Here is a 9,526-nt window from a genome sequence, read left to right on the forward strand (position 1 = left end):
CACTATAACAATGCATTCGTCATTTCTGTTTAAATAAGTTCTCTTGGTTCTTGACTGGATATTTCACTTCAAACATTGTTACATGTTAACAGATTCTAAATCTGACAAAGCATACTAGAAATGTGAAGTGAAAAGTTATATGGCAAAGACAAAGGTAAAAAGCAGATTATCTCTCAATAAACGGTTTTACATGTGAAATGTGGTGTAAACCTTTACTCTTCATAGTACTCAGAGTTTGAACTTGAATGCAATTGTCAGGCGGTATACGTCGGTAAAGAATACTGGAGTTTTTCTCAAGGTTAGCGTCTATGTTATTTTTCCCTGAGCCAGCCGGCGCACGCGGGTGCCTGCGGTGCGAGTCATTGTCTGCTACCTCTTTGTTGGCGCGCGCCGTTATTGTGATTTGGAGACCTAACTTCTACAAATTCATCGTGACGAGAGTGCTCTGCTCTGTTTAAAGCTCGCCAGTTCTGATGCAATTCAGGTCTGTCGTTATGATCGTATCGTCTGTCGTCATGTCGGTAGATTCCATAGTTTCTTTCTTGTCGGTCACATGGTGGAGAATTTCTCCCTGAATCGTAACAGCGCGCTGGTCCGTTGCATCTAAAGTTATTCTGTCTCCCTTGATAGTATTTATTTTGGTTCCCGTATTGTCTGTTTATCTTATTGTCTCTGTGATAGTCATTACCACAGAGAGGTGATCTTTCCCTGTAGTTATTACTACTCTGCCAACGGTTGTCATACGGGTGGTGTCTGTTTTGGTCACGATTTGTGTTGTGAGAATAGCCTTGTCGTGTAAAGTTATTACTTCTTTCATCGCGGAATTGCGACGGATGTGACCTGTAATTGCTGTGTTCCTGGTTTCGCGTTCCGCGATTGTCAGTGTCAATTTCTAATTCTTGTAAGAGTCCCTGAAATGCTTCAATGTCGTCTTTGCAACGTCCTGCCAAAATAATATGTCGTAAATGTTCAGGCAGTTTGATTAAGCAAATGCGGATGAGTTCTGAGGGGCTGTATGGGTTTGAAAGATACTGATTCTTATGCAACATGTCTTCAAAATATTTCATAAGACTGGAAAATTCAGATTGTTCGAAACGTTTCATCATTATGATGCTATGTTTTACACGGTCTTGTGTGGCTTGAGACCAATATGCTGAGAGGAAGGCATGGTAAAACTCTCCTTCACTGTGGCAATCGTGAATTACCGATCGCATTCTTACAGCTGGTTCATTCTCCAAGTAGCCACACATAAATTCTAATCTGTGTTCCAACGACCAGTTGGGAGGAAAACAATGAGAGAATTGATGGAGCCATGCTTGTGGATGAATGTCGTTGCCAGAATTCTTAAATGTTTTGAATTTACGTGTAGTAATGAACAGCTTATAGTCAAAATCATCATGTCGGCGAGTAGCATATCGGTCATTGTTACGTCGTGTCGGCGGTTCCATATCGAAATTCGGTGCACATTGCCAGTTTCTTTCATAACTTCCGAAATGCCCTGTGTTATTATTTTGCGTCTTTTTCGTATTTCTAAGTCCCTCTTCCCGTGTTGGAGCGCGAGTGTCCTCTGAAATACGTAATTCTTGTATTACCTGTGTCAGCTGATCTTGTACTTCCCGGATTTCTCTTTGGTGTTGTGTATTAATTTGATTCTGATTTTGTTTGAATTTTCTTATTTGTTCATACTCTTCTGTGTCAGTGAAGGCTACGGGTCTTGTGTCATTCAGATCATCATCTACCTTTGTAGATAAGTTAGCGACCTGATCCGAAAGTTCGGCTACTTTCTCCGATAGTGTACTTATTTCTTCAGTGTGTTTTTCTGAACCAAGTTTCAGAGTATCTACTGTGTCCTTAAAGTTTTCCTGAGTTTTTGCAAGTTGCGTAACCGAATCGGTAGATGCAACTGAGTCAAATTTAGCTTGCAAGGTCTCATGATTTTCATGAAGAATAATTTGCAGTTCTTTTATGGCTGCTTCGTGATTCTGTAATGCATTTTCATGCCGCGAAAACATAGGTTGAAAATGCTCACAAATTTGTGTTTTTACGTCATTACAGACTTTTTGACATTTCGATTCAATGTTATGTAACTCAGTAGTTAAATCTTCACGTGTTTGTTCAAGTGTTTGTTCCAATGAGTCTAACTTTTTAAGATTTTGTTCCACTGTGTCTAACTTTTGAAGCTTTTGCTGTGTTTGTCTCTGATTTTGTTCCATTGTGTCTAACTTTTTGAGATTTTGTTCCACTGTGTCTAACTGTTGCTGTGTTTGTCTCTGGTGTTGTTCCATTGTGTCTAACTTTTCAAGCTTTTGCTGTGTTTGTCTCTGATTGTGTTCCATTTGTTGCATTAATTGCAATAATAATGTATTAGCGTCTGGAATCTGTTTCTCTACGCTTTTCGGCAGTGCATTTGCACCGGCAACATTCACATTTTGACAAGCAGAAAATGTGTCTTGACTTATTTGAGAAAACGGTGATGACCCAAAACCTGAATCTACAGTATTTGCGAAATTGTGTCCTGTCATTTCGGATTCCTGAGGCGAGCTGTTGCCGACCGATCGATCGATAATGCTTCCCTCTTCACTAATTGTTTCACTGTCCACGCTATTGTTTGACGCCCGCTCCATTTCCCTATGCACAGTTACCAAATTACTACTTTGAACATTAGTAAATTCATTACTCGGCGGCGCTGATAACCTACGCTCGTCGTCACTATTATTTCTCAGTTTAGTTTGGAGCCTAGTGTTACGTTTTTCACACGCCATAATTGTCACAATATTTCACACAACAACACAGAAAAACACAATTTGAAGATCAAAAATAAGAGAACACATTAACATAGCACTGAAAATAATATCTAGTTAATTGCAGCTGCGAAATACCTGGTGCAAATCTACATGCATGCCACAACTGTTTTACTGTACAACAATGAAAGACTGCAACTACAAAGGAGATTTTCTCTACAATTACGCGCTAGCAATAAACAAAATCTACACTAATTACACAAACTACAAGAAAAAATCAGGTTTCCAGTGAGGTATCCTCGGCTAAGGGTCGACATATGAAACTTCCCCTTTGAACAATTATACGTGACTGTGCTTAACCTGACACACAATATTTTGTTAGCGCAACGCAATCTGACTTTCAAAATTCCCTACAAAAGAATGGCCCTGACTAACATTAAACTATACCTTTCACAAATCACTTACCTCACAAAAATCTTCGCTGCTCAAGCTACTGCAATACAGCGAGCGCCACTACTGCCAGCTAAATAAAAGATTCAAACTATGGAAGGCACTAACTACTGATAGGGATAGTTAGCAAATGAAAGAAATTAATAGAGAACAAACAATGTATTTACCTTGATCATGTATAAATATAGCAGTTCATGACAAATTACAAATCTCCGCCATCTCTCACCCCACATCCACCACTGCTGGCGGCTCACCTCCAACTGCGCAACGCTACGCGCTGTTCACAGCCAGCTGCCCCTCTACAATGGCAGACAACAATGCAAACTAGCCACAGACTGCACACAGCACAGCCAGTGATTGTCATACAGAGGTGGCGTTACCAATAAAAAAAACCTAAACAGCCTACTTACAACCTGAGGACACCACACACATCCATGCCCGAGGCAGGATTCGAACCTGTGACCGTGGCGGTCGCGCGGTTCCAGACTGTAGCGCCTAGAACCCCTCGGCCAACCTGGCCGGCTATGCAGGTAAAAGAACCCCCACGGAAACAGCATGAAGGGTAGGAAAGACTGCCTGTGTGCTATCGGTACGTTTGCCGGGGAGTCTCGTCCTTAACGTGGAGGATGCTCTGCTGGCGGCTATCTAGCGCACTGGGTGCAACCAGCTGCAAATACTGCCACATGTCAGCACTAACGAGGCCTACGTCGGGGTTCTGAGGCTATCGTCGTTTCCTTTCGTCGGATGGCTGATTTGGTGAATGCAACTAGCATCGCACACGACTGCAGGCAAAGCTGACTGTTTGTAGCATCGGACCCAGGGTCGATCATGGTCCTCTGCTTTGGAGTATGGTGGAATGTCTAAACCAGAGTATCAGACTACTCTACGACAGTATCGGATGCGAAATTCTCGACCTCTGCTATCGAGTGGAGAGTTGCAGGAATCCCCTTAATAGGTCAGGCGTGCACTACACGAATGTAGCTGCTACTAGGGTAGCGGAGTACGTGTGGCGTGCACATGGGGTTATTTTAGGTTAGAGAAAACCCCTTGAGACCATAGACGAATTTATTGCTAAAATAGAAGTTACTTTGACCACAGTTATCTCAGAGAATGCTCGTCCTGGCGGATCAGACACAGAAACTTTAATATGAAGTTAGTAAACTGGAGGAACGTCCAAGGAGAGGCACCAGAGTTAATATCGCTTAGTGAAGGTTATAATGCTCAGACAGTACAAGGAATAGAAATTCAGATAAGTGAACAGCTCGAAATACTAAGCCCGGATTGGAATAGGATTCTGAATGTGAATTAATGTGAGTGAAGGTAATCGTCAGCGGTTGGTCAAAATGGTAATCGGATGCTTTTATAGTTTTTAGGTTCAGGAGCTTCTGTGGTAGAGCGTTTCAGTGAGTACTTGCAGAAAACCATTAATAATTTTCCTGACCATGACGTTGTAATACGAGGTGACTTCAGCTTGCCAGGTGTAGATTGGGAGAGGACGCTAGCAAAACTGGTGCCACAGACAGGGTCTCGTGTGACATTTTTCTAAATGTCTTGTCCGAAAATTGCTTATAGCAGGTAATCAGAGAACCTACAAATGAACATAATCTCTTAGACCTCCTAGCAACAAATAGACCTGAGCTTATCGGATTAGTTAACGCAGGGGAAGGTATCAGTGATGATAAGGTTGTGATAGCTACTATGACTGTGTTTTACATGGAATGTCAGTAGAGTTAGAGAAATGTTTTGTTCAGCATCTACATCCACATCCATACTCCGCAAGCCACCTGACGGTGTATGGCGGAGGGTACCTTGAGTACCTCTATCGGTTCTCCCTTCTATTCCAGTCTCCTATTGTTCGTGGAAAGAAAGATTGTCGGTAGGCCTCTGTGTGGGCTCTAATCTCGCTGATTTTATCCTCATGGTCTCTTTGCGAGTTATGCGTAGGAAGAAGCAATATACTGCTTGACTCCTTGGTGAAGGTATGTTCTCGAAACTTCAACAAAAGACCGTACCGAGCTACTGAGCGTCTCTCTTGCAGAGTCTTCCACTGGAGTTTATCTATCAACTCCGTAACGCTTTCGCGATTACTAAATGATCCTGTAATGAAGCGCGCTGCTCTCCGTTGGATCTTCTCTATCTCTTCTATCTACCCTATCTGGTACGTATACCACACCGGTGAGCAGTATTCAAGCAGTGGGCGAACAAGTGTACTGTAACCTACTTTCTTTGTTTTCGGACTACATTTCCTTAGGATTCTTCCAATGAATCTCAGTCTGGCATCTGCTTTACCGACGATGAATTTTATAAGGGCATTCCTTTTTTAATCACTCCTAATGCGTACTCCCAGATAATTTATGGAATTAACTGTTTCCAGCTGCTGACCTGCTATATTGTAACTAAATGATAAAGGATCTTTTTTCCTATGTATTCGCACCGCATTACACGTGTCTACATTGAGATTCAACTGCCATTCCCTGCACCATGCGTCAATTCGTTGCAGGTCCTCCTGCATTTCAGTACAATTTTCCATTGTTACAACCTCTCGATATACTACAGCATCATCCGCAAAAAGCCTCAGTGAACGTCCGACGTCATCCACAAGGTCATTTATGTACATTGTGAATAGCAACGGTCCTACGACACTCCCCTGCGGCACACCTAAAATTACTCTTACTTCGGAAAACTTCTCTCCATTGAGAATGACATGCTGCGTTCTGTTATCTAGGAACTCTTCAATCCAATCACACAATTGGTTCGATAGTCCATATGCACTTACTTTGTTCCTTAAACGACTGTGGGGAACTGTATCAAACACCTTGTGGAAGTCAAGAAACACGGCATCTACCTCGGAACCCGTGTCTGTGACCCTCTGAGTCTCGTGGACGAATAGCGCGAGCCTTGTTTCACACGATCGTCTTTTTCGAAACCCATGCTGATTCCTACAGAGTAGATTTCTAGTCTCCAGAAAAGTCATTATACTCGAGAATAATACGTGTTCCAAAATTCTACAACTGATTGAGGTTAGAGATATAGGTCTATAGTTCTGCACATCTGTTCGACGTCCCTTCTTGAAAACGGGGATGACCTGTACCCTTTTCCAATGTTTTGGAACGCTACGCTCTTCTAGAGACCTACGGTACACCGCTAGAAGAAGGGGGCCAAGTTCCTTCGCGTACTCTATGTAAAATCGAACTGGTATCCTATCAGGTCCAGCGGGCTTTCCTCTTTTGAGCGATTTAACTTGTTTTTCTATCCCTCTGTCATCTATTGCAATATCTACCATTTTGTCATCTGTGCGACAATCTAGAGAAGGAACTACACTGCAGTCTTCCTCTGTGAAACAGCTTTGCAAAAAGACATTTAGTATTTCGGCCTTTAGTCAGTCATCCTCGGTTTCAGTACCATTTTGGTCACAGAGTGTCTGGACGTTTTGTTTTGATCCACCTACCGCTTTGACATATGACCCAAATTTCTTAGGATTTTCTGTCAAGTCAGTACATAGAACTTTACTTTCGAATTCAGTGGACGCCTCTGGCATAGCCCTCCTCACATTACATTTCGCTTCGCGTAATTTTTGTTTGTCTGCAAGGCTTTGGTTATTTTTATGTTTGCTGTGAAGTTCCCTTTGCTTCCGTAGCAGTTTTCTAACTCGGTTGTTGTACCACGGTGGCTCTTTTCCATCTCTTACGATCTTGCTTGGCACATACTCATCTAATGCATATTGTAAATGGTTTTGAACTTTGTCCACTGATCCTCAATACTATCTGTACTTGTGATAAAAATTTTGTGTTGAGCCATCAAGTACCCTGAAATTTGCTTTTTGTCACTTTTTTAATATTTCTATTTACAGCTGAAATCGTCGATGCAGTAACCGCTTTATGATCGCTGATTCACTGTTCTGCGTTAACTGTTTCAAATAGTTCGGGTCTGTTTGTCACCAGAAGGTCTAATATGTCTAATATGAGTGACAGGATACAAACTGCAGAGTATCTGGGTAATCAGTATCAAATATTCGGTTCTTAGGACAAATATGTGCAGCACAAACAGGAAAAATTCAAAAGCATCGTTCAATTTGCCTCAGATAAGTATGTTGTGAGGAAGGTCGTAAAGGATGTAAAAGATCCCCTGTGTCAGAAAACTGCGTCTTAAACAAAGAGAGCTTCAGCATAGATTTAAGGGAAGTCGAGACCCAGCTGACAAACGGAAACTGAAAGAAGCGAAAATAAGTTTTAGGGGGGCGATGAGAGAAGCGTTTGTGCCTTTGAAAGTGAAATTTTGTCAGTCGACCTGTGTAAAATTCATAAGAGGCTTTGGTCTTACGTATAATCAGTAAGCGTTTCAGAATCAGGTAACTAAAAGACCATACTGGCACCGAAACGGAAGATAACAGCGAGAAGGTCGAAATACTGAATTCGTTCAAATGGTTCAAATGGCTCTGAGCACTATATGACTCAACAGCTGTGGTCATCAGTCCCCTAGAACTTAGAACTACTTAAACCTAACAAACCTAAGGACATCACAAACATCCATGCCCGAGGCAGGATTTGAACCTGCGACCGTAGCAGTCGCGCGGTTCCGGACTTCGCGCCTAGAACCGCGAGACCACCGCGGCCGGCACTGAATTCGTTCTTCCGAAATTGTCTCACCGCAGAAGATCGTAACACAATCTCTTCTTTCAATCATCTTACGAGCATTGAAATACCAGATACTGAAATAACCGATCGCGGAGTAGAAAAACGGCTACAATTCATTAGTTGAGGAAAAGCATTGGGGCCAAACTGGATACCTATAAACGATAAAAAATTATGCTAAAGAACTTGCTCCCGTTGTAGCAGTAGTTTATCATAGATCGCTGGAGCAACAAAGGGTACATAGCGACTGCAAAAAAGCCCAGTCATTCCCGTTTTCAAGAAGAGTCTTAGAACAGAGGCACCTAATTATAGACCTACGTTACTGACGTCAGTCTCTTGTAGAATTATGGAACATGTTATATGTGCAAGAATTACGATGTTTTTGTAGAAAGGAAATCTTCTCTATAAAAATCAATATCGATTCAGCAAACAGAAATCTTGTGAAACTCAGCTCGCTTTGTTCCTCTATGAGATCCAAAGCACTGTAGACAATAGAATTCGGGTTGATGCCGTGCTCCTTGACATCAGGAAAGCATTCCATACTGTCTGTGCAGCCGTTTAATGAAAAAATACGAACTTACGAGTATCGGACCAGAATTGCGAATGGATTCAAGACTTCCTCACAGATAGAACTCAACACATCGGTCTTATAGGAAAAAAATAGACTGATATAAAGGTAATTTCCGGAGCACCTCGAGGAAGTGTGATAGGAACGTTATTGCTTCCAACGCATATAAATGATCTAGCAGAAAGTGTCTAGTGCTCTTGAAGACTGTTCTCAGATGATGTGGTTGTCTACAATAAAGCATCAACGCCAGACGACAGCACAAATTTGCAGAATGACCTGCAGAGGATTGATTATTGAATGGTGCATCATCTGGCAGTTGACCCGGAACGTAAATAAGTGTAACAGAATGGGCATACAATGGAAAAGGAATCCACTAGAATGAGATTTTCACTTTCTTCTAGGAGTGCTAGTTCTGCAAGGATCGCAGGAGAGCTTCTATAAAGTTTGGAAGGTGAGCTGAGTACTGGCAGAAGTAAAGCTGTGAGGACGGGGCGTGAGTCGTGCTTGGGTAGCTCAGTCGGTAGAGCACTTGCCCGCGAAAGGCAAAGGTCCCGAGTTCGAGTCCCGGCCCGGCACACAGTTTTAATCTGCCAGGGAGTTTCATATCAGCGCACACTCCGCTGCAGAGTGAAAATCTCATTCTCGAAACATCCCCCACGCTGTGGCTAAGCCATGTCTACGCAATATTCTTTCTTTCAGGAGTGCTAGTTCTGCAAGGTTCGCAGGAGAGATTCTGTAAAGTTTGGAAGGTAGGAGACGAGATACAGGCAGAAGTAAAGCTGTGAGGATGGGGCGTGAGTCGTGCTTGGGTAGCTCAGTCGGTAGAGCACTTGCCCGCGAAAGGCAAAGGTCCCGAGTTCGAGTCTCGGCCCGGCACACAGTTTAATCTGCCAGGAAGTTTCAAGGAATCCACTATTGTACAATTGCACTATTGATGACAAATTTCCATAAACAGTACTTATCGTAAAATTAGTAGGAGTAACTATCCAGAGCACCTTAAATGGAACAAACACATAAAACAAACAGTAGGAAAATCAGATGCTAGACTGAGTTCATAGGAAGAACGTTACGAAAGTATAGCTCATCCACGAAGAAAGCGGCTTACAAGGCGCTTGTTCGACTGATTGTTGAGTATT

The 9,526-nt window shown here is 42.5% G+C and overlaps 1 non-coding gene across 1 annotated transcript; it reads left to right on the forward strand.

The window, feature by feature from the left end:
• The first annotated feature begins 9,192 nt into the window (after positions 1 to 9,192).
• Positions 9,193 to 9,267, forward strand: Trnas-cga (transfer RNA serine (anticodon CGA)). Its single transcript has one exon. It is a non-coding gene; the product is annotated as a tRNA-Ser (tRNA).
• Positions 9,268 to 9,526: the final 259 nt, after the last annotated feature.

Source organism: Schistocerca serialis, chromosome 3 (genome assembly GCF_023864345.2).
Source record: "Schistocerca serialis cubense isolate TAMUIC-IGC-003099 chromosome 3, iqSchSeri2.2, whole genome shotgun sequence".
NCBI lineage: Eukaryota > Metazoa > Arthropoda > Insecta > Orthoptera > Acrididae > Schistocerca > Schistocerca serialis.